At 40.4% G+C, this 19,323-nt stretch overlaps 2 pseudogenes; both read right to left on the bottom strand.

Annotated features, from left to right (window-relative positions):
* Window positions 1-5,426: 5,426 nt before the first annotated feature.
* On the bottom strand, window positions 5,427-8,562 carry LOC136172127 (exocyst complex component 6B-like; annotated as a pseudogene).
* Window positions 8,563-9,257: 695 nt separating this feature from the next.
* On the bottom strand, window positions 9,258-9,767 carry LOC136172281 (sorting nexin-12-like; annotated as a pseudogene).
* Window positions 9,768-19,323: the final 9,556 nt, after the last annotated feature.

Raw genomic sequence — 19,323 nt, 5'->3', positions numbered from 1 at the left:
TATAGAGACAAATTGGTGGTGTTCAGTTATTAAGTTCTGTCTGACTCTGCAACACCATGATCTATAGCAGGCTCCTCTCTGCTTAACTGTCCCCCAGAGTTTGCTCAAATTCATGTCCATTGAGTCAATGATCCTATCTAACCATCTCAGTCTCCGCTGCCCTCTTCTTTTGCCTTCAGTCTTTCCGGCATTAGAATTCAATGGTCGGCTCCTTGAATCAGGTGGCCAAAGTATTGGAGCCTCAGCTTCAGCTTCAGTCCTTCCAATGAACATACAGGGTTGATTTCCCTTAGGATTGACAGGTTTGATCTCTTTGTAAATGGAGTCACATTATCTGTGCTCAATACTGGTTCTACTATTTAGTCCTTGGGTGACTGGGCAAATTAAACTGTCCAGTTGCCTCATTTCTTTGTTTTTATTTTTCGGCTGTGCTTGGTCTCCACTGCTGTGTGCAGGCTTTCTCTAGTTGTGATGCGCAGGACTACTCTCTAGTTGTGGTGCAGGCTTCTCATTGCAGTGGCTTCTCCTGTTGCAGCACATGGGCTCTAGAGTGCCTGGGCTTAGTTGCCTTGTAGCACGTGGGATCTTATCAGACCAGGGATCAAACCCATGTTATCCTCCAGGGATCAAACCATGTGCATTAACAGGTGGATTCTTAGTCGATTCCACCACCAGGAAAATCACGGTTGCCTTATTTTTGTAAAATGAAAATCACAGTAATGACTACATCTTAGATTCGTTGTAAAAGGTAATAAATGGGTTAAATACAGGTAAGGTGCTTCAGAGAGGAGGATAACACTTTCATCCTGACTTAGCCCACTATTCATGGCTGATGGCTAAGCTATTCAATTAAGCGCATAGACCCAGATCTTGACTGTTGCTCTGTTTTTTCCCTTCCAGACATATGGGTTCACTTTCCTCTGTAAGGAACAATCCATCTGCCACTTAAACAAGAACAGATTTATTGCTTTCAACTTAAAAAAAGACATCTGTAAAGCGGAACTCCATCTTTGTGGGCCTCATCTCCTTGCCTCCTCCAGCCCTACCTTGATGGCTGTCAGACGTCCAGTCGCTAGAGGGAAGCCAAAGGAGAGAACTCAGAGGCTGTGCTCTGAAGGGGAGGTGACGTGAGGACCAGTAGTTAATGACCCTGGGAACTCCATTACTCTGTTTCACTGTCTTATGTTACCTGGAGAACCGGAAGCTTCCCAGCCATTCCTTCATTGGTCAGTCTCGGTGTGCATTGCAGTAGCTTTTTCATTTCTCTCTTCAAGCAAGGAGACGAAAGTGAGGGCAGTTTGAGGCCTAACTGTGGCAATTTGAGCCATTGGGGAAGTTCCGGCGTTGGTTAGTGTTCTGCGACATGGTTGGCGTGACAGTCGCTCAGTCGTGTCCGACTCTTTGAGACATCATGGCTATAGCCCACCAGGCTCCTCTGCCCATGGGGTTTTCCAGGAAGGAATACTGGAGTGGGTTGCCATTTCCTTCTCTAGGAGATCTTCCCAAACCAGGGATCAACTCAGGTCTCCTGCATTGCAGGTGGATTCTTTACTGTCTGAGCTATCGGGGAAGCCATAATGTATAATATGATAATATAATTAACACTGCTTTATATTATATATGAAGCCCTATGGTTGGTGTGGGGAGTAGATAATTCAGACTGCCTGACAATTGAGGTCTTTGGGGAACAACAGGTCCTGGTTACTGACCTTTTGCTAAGATGTTTCCTTTATTTTTCTTGGGACTAACTCATTAGGACCCAAGCTGTTTTCTGTGATTATAACAACCTACTCAAATTTAGAAATTTAATGTAGTTCTATTTAATTTTTAGGATAGTATGTTCAAATGCTTAAAAATTCAGAAGTTTCCATGAAGCAGTCCAGTTTCCATTTTCAGAGTCAATATTACCAGCTCACTGTGTTCTCTTCTAGAGATACTTGATACATATGCAATCAATAACACACGTGCATATGTAAATGATTTTATGTCTAGCTATCCATACCCAGTAATCGATCTATCTCAGCAGTCATCCCATTTCAATGGGATGGAGAAAGGGAAGCTTTCTCCTTTTATTCTTCTTTTTGACTGTCTTAATATTTCATTGCTTCAATGTATCATGTATTTTAACCAGCCCCTATTGATGGACTTTTATGTTGTTTTCAATCTTTGCATTACAGTGTTCCTATATAAACAAACTTCTATGTGTATGAAATTTTGTACAAGTGTGAATGACTATATCAGTAAGGTAAAAGACTAGTAGACTTGCTGAGTTAATAAAAATACGCATATGGACTTTGGTAGATTTTGTACTGTCAAAGTGCTTTTCACAAAGGTTGCATCAATTTATACTACCACTGTTTTCCCAGACTTTACTAAGAAAATGTCACTAAATGCATTCATCTTTGCCAATCTAATAAGTAAAAAATAGCATCTAAAAAAAATAGTATCTTATCCAGGTACAAATTGGCACTTTTCAAAAAGTGAGGATGAACATCTTTTCATAGGTCTAAGACAGAGGATGAGATGGTTGGATGGCATCACCAACTCAATGGACATGAATTTGGCTAAACTCTGGGAGTTGGTGATGGACAGGGAGACCTGGCGAGCTGCAATCCTCGGGGGTCACAGGGTCAGACACGACTGAGTGACTGAACTGAACTAAACTGAAGAGCCTTTGGTGTTCCCTTCTCTGTGGACTATCTGTGTACACCTTTCCTCAAGTTTCTATTGAGTTATTGGTCTTTTCACATGGATTTAATAGGAGATCTTCATCTGTGGGATACATTAGCCATTGTCTGTGACTTAAGCTGCAAATATTTTTCTGAATGTTGGTTTTTACTTTGATTGTTTTTTCCCATGGATATATTTTTTATTTGAAAATAATAGAATTTATCATTATCTTTTATCTGGTCTTTTTTCTCTTTTTTTATGCTTAGGATGGATTCCCCATGTGAAGATTATTAAAGATTATACTCTGGTTTCTTCTAATACTTCTGTGGTTTTGTTGTTTACATTACAGTCTTTGACCACTACAAAATTTATTTTGGTGTAAAGTATGAGATGTTGGTGTAATTACCTTTTTTTTCTAGCTGCTCTAGCACGTTTTTGTGATAATCTACCTTTCCCCAATAGTTTTAAATTCACCTTTATCATATATTAAGTGTTCATGTATGTATTTTGGGTCTATCCCTGGACTTAATACTATTTCCTATTAATCTGTGACTCTGTTCATGCATACTTATCATACTTTTAATGGTAATGTTTTGTGTTTTATTTTACATATATGACATTGTATACAACATTCTGTAGCTTACTTTTTCCATTCAACATGTTGCTTTCACAGATAGCTAGTGGGAACCTGCTGTATAGCACAGGGAGCTCAGCTCGAGCTCAGACCTAGATGGATGGGATGGAGGTGGCGGCAGGAGGGAAGTCCGAAAGGGAGGGGACATGTGCAAACATATAGCAGATTCACTTCGTTGTACAGCGGAAATTAACACACAATTGTAAAGCAATTATACCCCAACTAAAAAAGTACATGGTTCCAAGATCTATTCATGTTGATCCATGTAAACCTAGTTCATTGATTTTTCACTGGTAAACAGTATTCTTCACTGTATCAGTTCAGTCAGTTCAGTCACTCAGCTGTGTCCGACTCTTTGCGACCCCATGAATCACAGCACGCCAGGCCTCCCTGTCCATCACAAACTCCCGGAGTTTACTCAAACTCATACCCATCGAGTCAGTGATGCCATCCAGCCATCTCATCCTCTGTTGTCCCCTTCTCCTTCTGCCCCCAATCCCTGCCAGCATCAGGGTCTTTTCCAGTGAGTCAACTCTTCGCATGAGATGGCCTAAATACTGGAGTTTCAGCTTCAGCATCAGTCCTTCCAATGAACACCCAGGACTGATCTCCTTTAGGATGGACTGGTTGGATCTCCTTGCAGTCCAAGGGACTCTCAAGAGTCTTCTCCAACACCACAGTTCAAAAGCATCAATTTTTTCGCTCTCAGCTTTCTTCACAGTCCCACTCTCACATCCATACATGACCACTGGAAAAACCATAGCCTTGACTAGGCAGACCTTTGTTGGCAAAGTAATGTCTCTGCTTTTTAATATGCTATCTAGGTTTGGTCATAACTTTCCTTCCAAGGAGTAAGCGTCTTTTAATTTCATGGCTGCAATCACCATCTGCAGTGATTTTGGAGCCCCCCAAAATAAAGTCTGACACTGTTTCCACTGTTTCCCCATCTATTTCCCATGAAGTGATGGGACCAGATGCCATGATCTTAGTTTTCTGAATGTTGAGCTTTAAGCCAACTTTTTCACCCTCCTCTTTCACTTTCATCAAGAGGCTCTTTAGTTCCTCCTCACTTTCTTCCATAAGGGTGGTGTCATCTGCATATCTGAGGTTATTGATATTTCTCCTGGCAATCTTGATTCCAGCTTGTGCTTCTTCCAGCCCAGGATTTCTCATGATGTACTCTGCATATAAGTTAAATAAGCAGGGTGACAATATACAGCCTTGGCATACTCCTTTTCCTATTTGGGACCAGTCTGTTGTTCCATGTCCAGTTCTAACTGTTGCTTCCTGACCTGCATATAGGTTTCTCAAGAGGCAGGTCAGGTGATCTGGTATGCCCATCCCTTTCAGAATTTTCCACAGTTTATTGTGATCCACACAGTCAAAGGGTTTGGCATAGTCAATAAAGCAGAAATAGATGTTTTTCTGGAACTCTCTTGCTCTTTTGATGATCCAGCAGATGTTGTAAGCATACTTATACTATACTGTATTTATCAAATGCATTAGTTGATGGGAATTTGGACGGTTGAGTTTCTGGCTGATAGGGAATCTCTGCAGTGCTTGCCTGTACTCAGGGAATAGGCAGCATTCTAGGTGAGTATAATGAGAAAGAAGTGTCAGTTTGTCCTTACCACCATCCATATCTAACATGATAGCAAAGTGTCCGGTCACTTAATGGGTCAAGTTAAATACCTTCTGAATCTGACATCACAGTAAGTGGCACAGAGGAAACTTTGTCTAGGCTAAGACTCCTAAAGCGGTAACTGAAAGGATTGCCATCTCTCTTTGAGAAAGAACATACAGAGGAATAAAGAAAGAAGCACGCCCACTCTGACTAGAATGAAGATTCAACACAAAATAATTCTCCTCTGAATAGTAATGTCAGGAAGTTGCATTCTCATTTCTGAGCCTCTAGAAATGGATCAGAAAGTTTCTACAATATTTTCAAAGATATCTGAAGTTAACCTGGGATGGCAGAGGATAGCAAAGTCCGCTTCTGTAGCCATTATCCTCTGCCTCCTTGAACTTGAAGCACCTAAATGCTCATTAGCTAGTGCCTGACTTGGTGGGAAGGAGAAATCAGGAAGAGAAGAAAGAAGCCTCCTTGTTGGAGAATTGGGTGTCATTCTCCAGGATCTTGTCTCAAGTCAATGAAGGCCAGCTGCAGCGTGTCCTCCTGGAACCCAGACACTCGGTCAGATCTGGTCAACTGTCCACATTCTCTGACATCCAAGTTGAACTGCTGTAATGCTTCCAAGGTGAGCTGTCTTACTTCAGCTTCCAGCAAAAGTTGCATCAAAGAAGTGGCTAAATGCTTGCAAGCTGACATACATGCAGTCTGGGTCACCTTTCCAGGAAGGTGTGTGAACACAGCAAAGGTGCTATGTAGCAAGGCAATGACGTCTACTAGGTAATCACTTGTTTTGCTGCCCAAATCTCCTGTCATCCAGTCATAGCCAGCCAGCTGTAGAAACTGGTCAATTTCCTGGTTTAAGTTGGTATAAATCTCTTCTTCAGTTGCATGTCTGGCAACCTTAAAAGACATGGTGCCATACAGCTTGGTAGCATGGACTGTCCCTGGAAGCACATTAGTGATACTGGTGATAAATTCTTCAAAGTACTTACAGGATTTCTCCAGGTGTGTTGTATTGATAATAATCTGGACAAGCTCAGTAAGTTCAATATTCTTCCTTGTAATGATATTCTGCAGAGAGCTGTTAAGAGTCCTAGTCAGCTACAGGTCTGTAGATTTACGAATCATATCATCAGCTTCAGCTGAGCTCAGATGAAGATCTGAAAACTTCAGACAGGTGTAGATAAATTCTTTAATTTGATTGTACACTCTTGGCACAAATTCACAAAATGGAAACTTTTGGAAATGGTTGCTTTTCCAGCTCTGTATCTTGGAATGGGAATTGTCCTACCATCTTTTTATACATCTCAGGACTGTAGTTGTCAGAATCAAGTATGTTTCTGAAAATACCCGACCACTTCTTTAGCAAAGTTTAACTAGACTGGTCTGTGATTTCTGGCAACGTGTCAAAAAACTAACTTACAGGAAAACCATACAGCTTAAGTGTCAACAAAAAGCATAGTGAGGTTCTTCAAATCTAACATGAGGTTTGGATCAGAGCAGTAAGACAAGTGAGTACGGAGTGCTGCAGTGGTTTTTGAAAGTGCCATTTCCCACAGTTCACCGATGTGGGCTCTATTTACTAAGTCCTGCATTGTATGTAAAATGCGATTTTCACAAAAGAAAAAAAAGCCGACAATTTGATTAGAATACTTCCTGTAGCCATCTAAAGTTTCATGCATGTTAGACAGAGGCTGGAGCACCAAACAAGTCTGTTTTCGCCTCTGTTTTCGGTAGTAGTTCTCAAATGTTTCCCAGGCCCCCAGGACAGAATATGTGTAGACTCTGATAAACAGGAGAGAAATCAGCCAAATCTTGGGTCCCAGGTACCTCTTCATCATCTTCCTCATCTTCAACATCCAGAATTCCTGAATCCTGTTCAGACTTGGGGCTAGTGCTTTCTATCTCTGTATCAAAAAACTGTAGATGCTTCTTTCTTAGATTTTCCTATTCTGAGTTGTTGCAAGATAATGTTATCCAGGTTTCTTTTTTGTTGAGCTTGCTTCATGGCAGTCTCTCAAATTTTGTCTGAATGTTGCAAATGCTCTCCAGAAAGTCTTTGAGATCAAACATAGACACATCCTTAATTTCTTCTCGAGGCTTGGGGATATTGTCTACCCTCACCTTGCAGAATCGACAGTGGCTTACTTGAGGCAGACAGGTATGTTCTACCTATGTTCCAGAGTTTTCAGTTCAGGATAATGCCTTTTAGTTTTCATCTGGTCCCTCAGTTTACTATACATCTCCAGGACTAGAAGACACAAAATTAATTTATCAACAGTGGCAGAAATATTTCTCTGTTGTAGTTGACACTGCTTCAGCTCTTCCATTGCTATTACCAGTTCCTTTCCCTCATGTTGTAGTTTTCTATTAGTATCCATCACTTGATGTTTGAGTTCCTGGGCTGCTTCTTTCACTTTCAGCAATTCTATTTTGGAGTCCACAAAGCCCTAAAAAATGAAAGTTGCACAATTTCTCGGTCATGATTGTGGATGCAAGTTTCAAGCTTCTCCATGAATGGTCCATGTTCTTTACCATCATTGACAGACCTGAGTGTGGGCCGGATGCAGGCCGTGTGGGTGCTCTGGATCTCTCTCTCTCTCTGTTTTTATTTTTGGCTTCACAGTGGTTTAACATGAACAGAGTTGAATATGACATTGTCTGACAGAAGAATGAACATTTTGCTGAATAAAAGCCCCGAGTCAGGATATATACACAGCAGAAATGGGGCCTCAAGGCTCTCAGCACTTGTGCACAATGAAAGAAGGAATCTTTAAAAACAAACAGTCAATAACAGAGGATACAGATGAAAAAGGCAGCACCACCACCAATACTGGAAAGGTGGGAAAGGGAGCAGAGCCTCTCTCTAGGGGCTGCTCAGGCCCAGCAGCCAGAGAGCTGGTTTGTCTCAGGGAACTTCAACATTTAGATGGACTTAAACCCCATATTAAAATCCAATCCTTAATCTCTCTGTTCAGGGTCTTGTCAGAATCAGTAATCCTTTTCCCCAAGACTATATAAAGAACTCCAATCCTTTCATGATAGGAAGTCTAATAAGCAAAGAACCCCCACTTTTGACTTGACACCAGAGTTAACCTGCTCCTATCCCACAACTTGGGATAGACATCGGGCCTCAGCAAACCAATGACCACCTCCTAGAGAGAAGCCCAAGAAAGCTGCCAGCCTCAAGAAGCTGCTTCAGACTCTAAGATATAGGAAATCTACCCAGCAGCTAACCCTAGCTCAGCTTCTGGGGAGAATGCTGGGGTTCCGTGGGAAACAAGTATAGGCAGTTCAATAACTCTGTGACCAAGCTGGGGAGGGCAGCCACACCTCTTGCCCCTAAGCCCCATTCAACAGCTCAAAGTACTCAGAAGTCAGACTGAGTGGGTCTGTTCATGTGTTTCTACCTTGTGACAGCACTCAATACGATGAGGGGGTAGGGACAATGGAAGGAAGAGAGTGGTGATGTCCTTCCCTACCACTGGGAGGTACCTAGAAAATGATCCACTCCCATCCTTCAGGGAGTTAATCTGACAGTGCTGAGTTTCCGCCACCAAACCTGCAAAGCTAACCCATAAAAGTAGCAAGGGGTTGGGGAGTGAGAGCTTCTGGCACAGCCCATACTGACTCATCTGCTGGTGAGCAAGAAACAGGCAACCAGAGTGGGGCGCTACAAAGGAGGGGCTAGGCAACAGGATCTCCCCGACTTCCCTATGGCTTTCTTCTGATTCTGAAGCAGCCAAGATGATGGACTCAAAAAATCCACACACCTTGTTCCATACAACAAACTGCTTACACTCTAAAATTTCTGCCCTGAAAAGCAACAAGGGAGAAAGAATAGCAAAAGAAAACTGGGAAAACGCCTAGAGAAAATGAGAGTTTCAGGGATCTCTTCCACCTTCCCTAAAGGAAAAAGTTCATGCAGGTAGGAAAGGCAGGGTCTTTCCCTGCTCAGCGTTCCTGGTTAAACCTAAGAGTAAGAAAACGCCCCTGGACTTGCAGGATCAGGGTGTACCCAAATGTCCCACCAGCACAAGAACCCCACCCCCAGGTTAGCCTTCTGGTATGGGTAAATGCCCAAGAAACTGCCTTCCAGTCCAATACCCCCATCCACTACCCAACCCCAAGCAGAGGGCATCTGCCTGTGGTTTCCCACCTCTCCTCAGAGAAAAGGATCCTAGTAGAGCACCCGCGGTATAGTCAGGTACCAAGAGAAACAGGGCCAGACAGTCTATCAGGCCAGGGGATGGGCAGACAACTTCAGATCAGACACAGAGAGAGAGGCTTCGCGCAAAAACCAATGTCAGTTCAGCAGGAAAGTAGAGGGAAAGTGGTGAGAGGGGCTCCTACTGGCGCACCTTCCTGGAGACGTAGTTCCTGTCAATCGCCTTCTCCTGCAGGAACATGTGTAGGCAGCGTTCCTTCTGAGCCAGTGGGTGCCCAGCAGTTTTGTTAATAAAGTACTGCAGGCCCTGCCTCCTTTCTTCAATAAAGGACTCCTCAAAGATCCCTTCATCTCCTCGGAAAGGGAGCTGCCGCTTCGAGGCTTTCCCAGGTAGTGGTGGTACTACAATCCTACTATCTCGCTCAGCTCATTTTTTAGCCACTCAGAGTCACTGTAGCGTCGTCGTACACGGGATTGCTTCAGTCTGAAGAAGTCCTGCCGTTTGTCCGCAAGCGAACCTCACAGGCGGTGAGGCGCGCGCGGCCTAGGCCCACCGTCTGTGGATAAAGATGGCGGCCTCCAGGCAGTTACTCGGAGGCGTCGGTCAGGTCCTGCGGCTTCGAGTTAAGGCGCGGAATGTCAGCTACTGCCTTGTCCGACATCTTTCCGAAGGAGAGACCGGGACCGGGGAAGGGGGCGGAGACAGAGGCCGAAGGCAGGCGCCAGCTCTGGATCTCTTGAAGAACCCCTTTGAGCTCCGCCATCTTACCCCGCTCCACAGATCGGGGGAGCCCCGTAGCGCGTCCCCTCCTGCTCTGCTCGGTTTTCACTCCCTCAGTCTCCTCTCTCCCTCCAGGTTCCAGAGGCTCCTCAGCCTCCGGCCGCCTGCAGGACGACTTTCATGCGGTTTTAATTATTGTCACCTTACAGTATGCTTTAGTATCTAAACAGGCTAGTCACCCTTGTCGCTCTTCGTTTTAAGTATTTTCTTTTCCCATACTATCATATTTCATATGAGTATGAAATACTAATTTTTACCATATTATGAAAACATGTGTATATTACTTCAAAAATCCTTTTATTACTTTTATTAGGACTGCCTTACAATATGGCTTAGTTTACAAAGATTTGATATCTTTTTTTGAAGTATTGCTGGTTTACAATGGTTAGTTTCTTGCATACTGCAGCAAAGTGATTTAGATACATATGTATATTCCTTTTCAGACTCTTTTCCATTGAGAGTTTCGGGTTAGTAAGTACACAATACTACTATATATAAAATAGATAAGCAACAAAAGACTACTGTATAGCATGGGATAGTATATTTAATATCTTATAATAACCTCTGAGAAGTATATTTAATATCTTAAGGTATAGTATATAGTTATATAATAAACATAATTACTATAATTACTAATTAATTATAGTATAATTGTTATATAGTAGTATATATATTATATATATAATCTATATATATCTATATATATATAATCTATATATAATAGTACAACTATGTAAGAATTACATAATTACTATATAACTAATAATTATAATTAAAATATATATTATTAAATTATATAATGAAATATAATTGAATTATAGTAAATGTTATATATGACTATTATAGAATTAATAATTGTTAATAATTGCATATAGTTATATATAACAACTATCTAGTGCTTGTGTAATATATTGAGATATTAAATGTATTCTCTCGTGCTACACAGGCGCCCTCGCTGCTTCCCTGCTTTAGGCACAGTCGTGTGTGTCTGTCAGCCCCAAACTCGCAATTCGTGCCTCCATTCCCCCTCCTCTGGCAACCATAAGTTTGTTTTCTTTGTGCATCTGTTTCCATTTTGTAAATAAGTTTATTTGTATCTTTTTTTTTTAGATTCCGTGATATAACATGATACTTGTCTTTCTCTATTTCACTTAGTATGATAAAAAGTTATGGTATCTTGAAGATAAAGATCTCAGACATGTGTCTTCCTGTCTAGCAATATCTTATGCCAAAGAGTAACATGGGTACCATTCTGGGAGCTTTTAACAAAAAATGTCAAGCTTTTGGATGCATTATGTGCCAAGGATTTAAAGTGGGCCTTGTATAAGTGCACCAATAATTTCTACTTTAGGACTTGGACAGGCATCTTGATTCTCTGTGTTATGGTTATGTCTCTAAAATTAATACTAAGCATTTTAAATTTAAATACATATAAAGAAACTTAGAAATTCATATTCTAGTAATGTTTGAAAACAAGAATAAAATTAAAAATATGTAGAAGTATTTATTATATATAAGAATGCTTAGTATAGTATTTTTCATAACAACAAAAATTGGAAATAATGTAAATGCATACTGGTGGAGGATTGATTAAATTGTGGTAACCTTTATCTTAAAATACTATTCAGTGAGTCAAAATTTTTCTTTTCATAAATATTTATTACCATAAATATTCTAGTTATAATTTTAATGTAAAAGCAAATGTTTAGTTAGTATGTTTCTAATATGTTTTTAAAAGTTGAATGTGTATGTATTATGTATTCTTTGAAAAAAGACAAAAAGTCAGTAAACCAAAATGTTAGCATTCACCATCTACAGAGTTGGATTGTACTTAATTTTATTTTTTCTTTGTGTTTTGTTGTACTTCTCATTTTCTGTAAGAAGCAATATTATTTTATAGTAATTAATTCTTAATGAAATCCTTAACAATGAGCTTTCATAACAAGGTTGTGGTGGAAAAGCAGGCATAGGAGGTGTATGAGTAGTTGAAAAATATTTTCTGAAATCCAGAACAATGTATAAGTGCTGAGTGATCCTCCACTTTATTTATGACATATTTGCCTTTCTGAAGGGCACTGCGAGTTTGCAAAGTCTTGGAATCATGGTTCCTTTATTGAATAGTTGATATATAAAAACATAGCTTCAAAAATGGTGGCTTGTAGGAAAAAACATGAAAGAAACACAATAGTAAAGTTAGATGTGCAAAATTAGAAAAAAAAGAATCACTGGCTAATTTTATTATTTGCCAGTGGCTCGACTGCATACATTTTGTAAAATATAACAATAATAGAGAAACCAACCACTGTTACAATTTTACTGTCCAAAAAAACAGTCTTAACCATCTGTAAATTAGCAAAAAGAAAGAGGCTAATTACATGATTGTGATGTGGATCAAGAGCAGACAGGGACGACAATATGTCTGCTCTGTCTTTACTGCCGCCAAAATGCCTGCTTCCCATCGTGTGTCTCTGTGCTCTCAGGATGAATGTTGTCAACTCTCTGTTGCTATTCTTGTGCTGTTTACTGCCCTCAGACACAAGAGAACAACGTGAAAACTTACTTGAACTCAGTCTTAAGAAGTGAAGATTTCTCTTTTGTTAGGTTCTATTTGAAATATTTATGGAAATGCATTTTACTTTTATCCCCAAATTCTTTTATTGCTGAGTTTTTTAATGTTTTTTCCTGAATTCTGTAAGAAATTAAATTTATAAGACACATGGATTTTTTTCTTGAGACTTCAATAACTAACTACTGTGGACTGAAATTTTGTTGACACATGAGTGTAACTTTTAATCAATGGAAGAGCATCAGGGTTTAAAATGAAAGATTTACAATGGCAACCCTTTGTTTGCGGGGGTAGGGGGACAGATGGGAAGAATAAAATTTTTCCTTAAAAATGTGTGCTTTTTATTCACTGCTGATCCTTGATCTTCCAACATGAGATATTTATAATCAAATGTTTTTCTAGGAAATGGTGATTTTTCTCAGGTTGAGAAATAGGACTCGGAGTTCTCAAATTGTTGCAGTATAGAATTATTTCTATCCTCACCTACAGCTTCATTCAAAATCTGTTATTGAACACATACTATATGCAAGAGCCTGAAGATGTAAAGATAAATAAGACATGGTTGATGCTCCCAAGAAGGGTTAAGATGAGTGAAAGGCACAAACCAGGTAAGAATATAGTCATAGTATAAACTCCATTTACCTGGTATTGTGAAAGATGAAAGAGGAGCACTTCGACTCTGACCCGATATAGAAATTTCATCCAGTGGGTAGCAGCCTCAGTGGAATGGAGTAATAATGCTAATAATGATTGACAGTGAAGACAACAGTGATAACAGGGCCAGACATTGTGCTCAATACTTTACACATATTAATACATTACCTGTTTAGGCTTTGCCATAGTTCAGTGAAGTAGGTGGTACAGTAATTTCTTTTTACAAATGATGAAACAAGAGGCATAGCTAAGATGCAAACCTGGGTCCATTTTATTTGGAGTCCAAACCCTTAAAAAGTTCATGCTTTGAAATTCAATACACTAAGTCTTCTCGCTGCATACCTACTGGTAAGTTACTTCCCCTGTTTAAGCTTTGGTTTCCTGCTTTGTAAAATGGTGATATTAATAACACCTGAGAACGCTGTCTGCTTCCTACCTGATAGCCACCTCCCCTTCCTTCTTCCATGCCAATAGAGCTCACCTCCAATCACTAAAGCTGAACATTCCAGATGCTCATGTTCTCAGCTGCCCTTATAGCAAGGGCCTGGACGCATGACCAAGTTCTGGCCCATGGAACCTGAGAGGGAAATCAAGGGGAGGAACAGTTCATCTCTATTAAAAATTAATGCTAGGAATCTACTTTCACTTCCTGCGGTGAAGCCTGATACCACTGTAGCCAACCTGCAATCCTAAAGAGCCGCCATGGACAGGCTGAGGAGAGCTCCCAGAAGGCAAGGCGGTGAGCAGAGAAGTCCGTGTTAACATCATGGAGTGATGTGGACAGTACATTTTCTTCCTTATTTAAATCACTTTATTTGGATATTCTGTGACTCAAAGGTATTCCAAATTTATTGAGTTTTAGATGAGCTAAAGAGTGTACAAAGCACTTAGTATAATACTTGCATACAATAAGTGCTCAAGAATAGAGGGTCTTTTTTTTTAATAGAGGGTCTTATCATTTGCTTGGTCAAAGTTATCTAAGTATGATTTTTGTTAGCTTTTGATCATTAGTAAAATACAGAGTTTTCTTTTCTCTTTTTAAATAACCATTTCTAAATTGACCAAATCTAGACTTATAAATAATATGTAGACCAAATCACTGATACTCTTTGACTTCTCAAGGGATTAAACGCAGTGAAAGTAACAACCGGGGGCTTCGCAGGTGGTGCAGTGGTAAAGAATCCGCCTACCAATACAGGAGACTCAGGAGACTCGTATTCTATCCCTGGGTTGGGAAGATCCTCTGGAGTAGGAAACGGCAACCCGTTCTAGTGTTCTTGCCTGGAAAATCCCATGGACAGAGGAACCTGGTGGGCTATAGTCCGTGGGGTCACAAAGAATCGGACAGGACTGAGCACACAGGCAGAAATTAACAACTGAGTTGGCCCAGAGCAGTGAGCTATCAGATACGCTGCTGGATCAATCATTAAATCCAGATCCACTCCAGAACTTGTATTAAAGGATTATAGGCATCCTTGTGCATGCATGCTAAGTCACTTCAGTCATGTCTGACTCTGTGTGACCCTATGGACTATAGCCTGCCAGGCTCCCCTATCTATGGGGATTCTCCAGGCAGGAACACTGGAGTGGGCTGCCATGACCTCCTCCAGGGATCTTCCCGACCCAGGGATCGAACCTGCGTTTCTAATGTCTCCTGCATTGGCTAGTGTGTTCTTTACCACTAGTGCCACCTGGGAAGCCCAGGCATACTCATAAAGAGGCTTTTGTCTTTTTAAATTAAAATAACATACAAGAATGCACCTGGAACTCCACTTTCCACCAGGTGAGCACTGTAGAAGTCATCAGTCTGCAACCTGGAAGAGGGCCCTCACCTGAACCTGACCATGCTGGCCCCGAGGTCTCAGACCTCCGGCCTCCAAAATGGTGAGAAATGCATTTCTGTTGTTTGTGAACAAAAATAAGAATGCACCTTTAGTTAGACAAGGTGGGTTTATTACTCGGTGCAGAGAGGGAGAGCATACATCATGGGGAATGATGGAGCACCTCAGTGAATGGGTGTTAGGATGGTATTACAGGATTGGGACGTGGGTTAGGTAATTTGCAGACTCTAAGGAGATGGGGGTTTGTTCCAGGTCAGATGATGTAAGAAAGCAAGAGCAATTCTATGATTGGGCATCAACAAATCTTACCTATAGAGAGGGGAGTTTAGACTGAGGATAGAGTTGTCACTGGCCTAATAAATAGCAATCAGTCATCTTGGCCAAGCAAAGAGATGTTTGGCATTTTCAGGTAATACAGTGCCTTTATTTCTGTTTGTGCTTAGAAAAATTTATGTAGAGACCTTATTTGGTCTCATTTTATTATGATCTTGGCGTAACCTTGCCTAAGGTTGATGTTCTGTGAGAGAGATTCACATCTAATAGAATAACATGGCCTCACTGTGAGGAAAAGGTAAACTTTTGGATGTCAGGGGCTGTCATTTTTGTTTTTATCTCGATGCAAAATGCAATGATCTTAGATGCACACGTGCTTCACTATATGTAATGCTGTATTTTGAAATCCAGAATTAAAATTAGTATGGGGATGGTATGTGTGTGTGTGTGTGTGTGTGTGTGTGTGTGCGTGCTCAGCTTTGTCCTACTCTTTGCAGCCCCATGGACTGTAGCCCGCCAGGCTACTCTGCTTATGGAGTTTTCCAGGCAAGAATACTGGAGTGGGTTGCCATTCCCTTCTCCAGGGGATCTTCCCGACCCAGGGATCAAACCCACGTCTCTTGCATCTCCTGCATTGGCAGGTGAATTCTTTACCACTGAGCTACCTGGGAAGCTTCCACTTGGGATGGTACTTTAATGTAAAGGGAACAAGAGCAAAATCCTGTTGTTTCTATAAATGGTTCAAGTTGGGAAGATTCTGTACTTCTTTTTCGCTGATGTAAGGAAGTTATAGAAGGAGTACCCCAACAATAGCAGAAAAATACTTCCTCAGAAAGGGTGTAGTCTCCAGCTAGCCACATACTCCTTCATCCCTGGACAAAAAATAAAGAAGGAATATTCTACTTTGTTTGATTAATTCACATTTATTTTTTGACAGTCAAATCCCAGCTATCATTCTAAGTTGTTGGTTTTGTTTTGTTTTTTTTAATCTGGTGTTTATTTTTAAAAAGACCTTCACCTGTCCTTGGTTTCTCCCTTTCTATCTGTTCTTGTTCATATATTTAACGAATGATTCCAAAAGACCATGATAATGAGAACAACTTAAGTGTTGTTCAGGAAATGGTATTATAAGTTAAGATGAGCTGCAGTTGATGTGTTTCAGTTCTAGAAAAATTTTCATAACATGTGGCCAGCTGCAAACTGACAATAAACCATGAAGACTTAGGGGTAGGAATAATGACAAAAAGTTCTGGATTACAAGTTGGAAAATACATTTTCACACGGAAAAATCAAGGAGACACTTAATGAAAGCATGTTAGTAACTGTCATTTCTGAAAGAAATAAAAATGAATAGTGCTTGGATGATAAAGGGAATAGATGTTCAGTTACTGCCCCTAAATAAGCACAAAAGTCTGTCACACTCCCTCTCACTCCTAATATGTGATTTTAACTCAAGATTTTCTTATTTCATCTATATATCAAAAACAATTTTCTTCATTCAGAAGAACTATTGAAACACTTATATTTTAAAATCTTTTTCATGTGAGATATCCCATCCTCAAGGGTGAGGATTACCCAAAGTCATTCTCATTGCTTGGTTTTCCATTTTTTGTGCCTGGCTATATTAAGTTACTGTTTGTTTTTCCCTTCTCTTCTGTAACATATTTAACTTAGATTTATTCCCACAATAATAATTTATAATCTATTGCAAACTTGTCTTGAATTAGTAGGTATATATGCAGCTCAACTGTAATCTGCTTTATGATATATCCAAGTTGCAGAGCAAAATGAACAGCATTTGACTGTTGCTGCCTTCCCACGTGTGCTGACAGAGGCTCTCGTGTGAGAACAGCGGAAGCTGGCTCGTGGGGAAAGAGGAAGCTAGGCTGGCGGCTTGGTTCTGTGGCTTTCAGGATGCTCGCTAGTGGAAGGGGAGGCCGAGGGCACCGCTGCTGCTTCTCATACTTCTTTGTGCATCGAAATGAACAGAGGCTGTGTTAACACATCAGATGCTGAGCCTTACCTCCAAGAGTTTCTGTTTCCTTAGGTCTCCGGGCTGGAGAATTTGTAATTCCAATGAATTCCCAGGTGATGCTGTTACTACTAATGCAGGTAAATAAAGTAAATAAAATTTACTTTATCAACGTATAGTTGATTTGCAATATTGTATTAGTTTCTCTTGCACAGCAAAGAAATTCAGATATACATATATCCATTCCTTTTCAAATTATTCTCCCATATAAGTTATTACAGAATACTAAATATAGTTCCCTATGCTATATAGTAGGACCTTATTGTTTAATCCATCCTATATATAGTAGTTTGCATCTGCTAATCCCAAACTCCCAATTTATCACTCCTTATCCTTGGGCAACCCCACGTTTATTCTCTATGTCTGTGAGTCTCTTTCTGTTTCATAGATAAGTTACTTTGTGTCATACTTTGAATTCTACATGTAAGTGATATCATAAAGTACTTGTCCTCTTTCTGACTTCACTTAGTACAGTCATTTCTAGGTCCATCCATGTTGCTGCAAATGGCATTATTTCATTCTTTCTTATGACTGAGTAGTATTCCATTGTGTTTATATATATGTATACATGTATATATATGTATATATGTATACATATATATATTTGTATATATATACATATATATATATGTATACCACATCTTCTTTATTCATCTGTTGATGGATGTTTCCATGGCTTGGTTATTGTAAATAGTACTTTTATGAACATGGGGTGCATGTATGATTTTAAATTGCCGTTTTGTCTAGATATATGCCCAGGAGTGGGATTGCTGGATCATATGGCAATTCTATTTTTAGTTTTTTGAGGAACCTCCATACTGTTTTCCATAGTGGCTGCACTAATCTACTTTCCCACCAATAGTGTAGGAGGGAAGAACCACATTTTAAAAACCTTTACCCTTGTTGATAAATGTCTGTCTGTTGATCCCCCAGCTATGTGGGTTATAGGTTCCTCGTTTCCCGTATAACTTCTTACCATGCTGAGATAAGTTGGGAGTGGACTAATCTCATGTCTCCTCTGCTAGCTTGCTTCTTGGACCTCTGGTCTAGGGCCTGAAGCTTGGTGTCTTCTTAGATTGGGTCCTAGTTTTGCAGGCTCTTTGCTCATGTCCCTGAGTCTTCATTTCTCTAATATCTTAGACTGGATGCTGAATCACTGAAGCATCTTCTCTTGGCCTTAACCTCTAGCCTGTCTCCCATACCCATGTGACTTACAGTGCCTGTCAACCTGTCTGTCTGTCTGCATCAATCATTCTTGGCCTGCCATGTAAATGGCAACCCACTTCAGTATTCTTGCCTGGAAAATTCCATGGACAGGGAAGCCTGGCTGGCTAGAGTCCATGGGTGGCAAAGAGTTAGACACAACTGAGCATGTGCATGCATGTTCTGTTATCATCTACGTCTCTTGTGAAACTTACCACCTTCAGAATTCTGATTTCACTCAGTTTCATTACCATGATAAATATAATGAATTAGAGTTCCTTGGGAACTCAAAGGACACAGAAACATGTGATCTGATTGAGTCTGAAAGAAGCAATATATGGTTGTTAGTTGTTGTCATCAGAGCTAATAAGACAATGAGAAATTAATATGAATAATAATTGACTTCAGTTACAGAAAGGCATATTTAATATTGTACATGGTCAACACATACTTAGAGACTGTATTTGTTTTCTCATGCTCTGTGATCAGTTCAGTTCAGTCGCTCAGTTGTGTCTGACTCTTTGCAACCCCATGAACCACAGAAGCTAGGCTTCCCTGTCCATCACCAACTCCCGGAGCTTACTCAAACTCATGTCCATTGAGTCAGTGATGCCATCCAACCATCTCATCTTCTGTTGTCCCCTTCTCCTCCTGCCTTCAATCTTTCCCAGCATCAGGGTCTTTTCTAATGAGTCAGCTCTTTACGTCACATGGCCAAAGTGTTGGAGCTTCAGCATCAGTCCTTCCAATGAATATTCAGGACTGATTTCCTTTAGGATGGACTGGTTGGATCTCCTTGCAATCCAAGGGACTCTCAAGAGTCTTTTCCATCTGCTCTGTGATAAATCACCATCAACTTGGTATCTTC

The sequence above is a fragment of the Muntiacus reevesi genome, chromosome 7 (genome assembly GCF_963930625.1).
Source record: "Muntiacus reevesi chromosome 7, mMunRee1.1, whole genome shotgun sequence".
NCBI classification, from domain to species: domain Eukaryota; kingdom Metazoa; phylum Chordata; class Mammalia; order Artiodactyla; family Cervidae; genus Muntiacus; species Muntiacus reevesi.
Note: the sequence above shows the minus strand (reverse complement) of the source record. Positions and strands in the feature narration are given on the sequence as shown.